Here is a 2,868-nt window from a genome sequence, read left to right as displayed (position 1 = left end):
TGCCTGCTTGTGCCTCTGTTTTTGTGCCCCTGTCGCCTGCTTGTGCCTCAGTTTTCGTGCCCCTGTCGCCTGCTTGTGCCTCCGTGTGCCCCTGTTGCCTGCTTGTGCCTCCATGTGCCCCTGTTGCCTCCTTGTGCCTCCGTGTGCCCCTGTTGCCTGCGTGTGCCTCCGTGTGTCCCTGTTGCCTGCTTGTGCCTCCGTGTGCCTCTGTTGCCTGCTTGTGCTGTGTGGGTGTGTGTGGAGGGCTCTGTGTGGCTGTGTGGAGGGCTCTGTGTGGCTGTGTGTGTGGGGGGCTTTGTGTGGCTGTGTGTGTGGGGGGCTCTGTGTGGCTGTGTGTGTGGGGGGCTCTGTGTGGCTGTGTGTGTGGGGGGCTCTGTGTGGGGGGGCTCTGTGTGTGTTTGTGTGTGTCATTTGGGAGAGATAAAGCTAGTGGCATTGTAAATGACAATGCCATTTATTTATGTAAAAAAAAACATAAATAAAAATAATGTCAAGAGCAATGCCAATAGCTCTAACTTTAACAAAGGCAAAACCATTGCATTGTAAATGCTTGTTTTTCTTGCCTTATGCCTTCTAATTGTGGTCGTTTTCTTGCCTTCTGCCCCCTGATTGCTCCTTCGTCCTGCTCTCCCCCCCCAGGCATGGTTGATGACCTTCCGTCCGCTACACCTTTAAGTGAGCTTCCCCGCTCTACCCACCCCGGCTCTCCTTTCCTTCTCCCAGCCTGCGCAGTTCCCCTCCTCAGCCACCCTTCTCCCCCAGCTCCACTCGTGTCCGCTCCCCCCCTTATGGGGGGTTGCAGCTAGGCCGGGCGGCACAGATTAGATGGAGTATATAAAACAGAGTTGATGGGTATTAACACCGAGTCATATGTAGTAATGAATGCAACATACATTGTAAGCACAACAAAGCGTAACTACCGCGCAGGGTGTTAAAAGCGCTGGTGGGAAGCACGTGATCAATGGGAAAAATAAAATAAAATAGAATAAAAACTGTACATCATCTTTTGAATGAATGAAACGCGTAAGAACCGCGCCGGGTGTTGAAGGCGCTGATGGGTTGCATCTGATCATTAAAAGAAATGACATTTATTGACAGTGAAACAAAAAGGCGAAACCGCCATGCAGAGGGTAAACAAACGGCAGTGGATAACATATGATCCTTACAATAAATGCAATGGATTAAATGAACTTTACCTCCTCAACTGACAATGACTGGAGCGTTTACCTGCCACACAGGGTGGTAAAAACGCTCAAAAGTTCTAAACGTTGTGAATGAGATAGATGAAAGAGAGAAATAAAGTGCATTCAGAAGGACAGTGTGTCGCCGGTTGACCCGACCTCGGTCTGCCGGTACCAGTGTGCAGACGCCTAGCAGTGTCGGAGGCCAAAGTATAGTTAGGATTATCTTTACAGTACTGCAAGATGGGCAAAACTGCTGTCTAATTCATTGAGCCCACTGTTGATAGAGTTAAAGTATGTTATCCACTTACGTTCACGGGTATTCAGCAGGGGACCAATGTTACCACCTCTAGGGCCAAGTGAGACTCATTCTAGGACAATCCATTCAAAACTGTCAGGTGAGTGGCCTGTCAATTTGAAGTGTTCAACAAGCGGTGCACCTGTTACTTCACATCTGATGTGGCTGCAGTGTTGCAGAATTCTCGTTTTTATTTTTTGTTGGGTTTGACCATGATAAATCAAATCACATGGGCAAATGATGCAGTAAATAACATCTGAAGTGTTACAATTTGAGTAGGTTTTAAGTGGAATGTTGTGTTGCTTGTAACAGAACTTAGTTTCGATGCTACTGGTGCAGGCTTTGCAATTGCCACATCTACCGTTCCCAAGGATAGGTGGTAGATTCCAAAGTGACGTTATCGTGGTTGCTGCCGGTGGGTCGAGGAATGATCGAATGACATGGTCCCTGATATTCTTTGCCTTTTTGAAGGCGTGGATGGGGGGTGTATCTAGTCCAAGTTCGTCTGAGATCAAATTCCAATGCTTATTGATGGTTTTCTTATTTCGTTACCCTTAGTTAAAAAGGTGGTTACACCGATCAGTCGTTGTTCCTCATTATCCTCGCGGTCTCTAGTTTGCAGAAGTGATTCACGGGGGCTAAACCAAGCTCTTTTTCTCGCTCGTTTTACAAGTCTTTTTGGGTAACCACGCTTGATAAGGCGTTCCAATAGGTCTTCAGATTCATTCATGTAGTGTTCCTTTTTGGAACAGTTCCTCCGGATCTGAAGGAATTGCCCAAAAGGCAAATTATCCCTCAATCCTCTGGGGTGGTGGCTGGAGTATTGCAGAACCAGGTTTCGTTCTGCCAGTTTTCTCTATAACGTCGTGCATAGGACGTCGCCTTCCGCATAGATGGATAGATCAAGAAAGTTGATTGTTTTGGGATCAGTTTGGATCATGAATTGGATGTCTCGAGATCTCATATTGAGCCATGTATGGAAAGCTATCAACTGCGTTTGGTTACCTGTCCAAATCATTATGATGTTGTCGATGTAACGCATCCAGAGCCCTATGTTGGGCTGGAAAGGATTGAATTAATTCAAGATGAGATTGCCCTCGAAGGCTGACATGAAGATAATAGCCAAATCCGGGGCAAAAGCAGCCCCCATGGCTACTCCCTTTGTCTGTAGATAAAAATTATTCTGGAAGACAAAGAAATTCCGCATCATGGCAATTTTGAGTAGTAAGATGATAAAGTTGGTTGGGACCGGGACTGGTGCCTCGCGTTTCTCCAGTACTGAAGAGATGACATCAAGTGCTGCCTCCTGGGGAACACTAGTATGTAGAGAAATAATGTCACAGGTGACCAGTAGCTGTTTTGTAGAGTCGAAAGGGCAGCCATCTATGA

The sequence above is a fragment of the Lissotriton vulgaris genome, chromosome 5 (genome assembly GCF_964263255.1).
Source record: "Lissotriton vulgaris chromosome 5, aLisVul1.2, whole genome shotgun sequence".
In the NCBI taxonomy this organism is placed as follows: Eukaryota; Metazoa; Chordata; class Amphibia; order Caudata; family Salamandridae; genus Lissotriton; species Lissotriton vulgaris.
The sequence above is the reverse complement of the archived record's forward strand: the minus strand, read 5'-3'. Positions refer to the sequence as shown.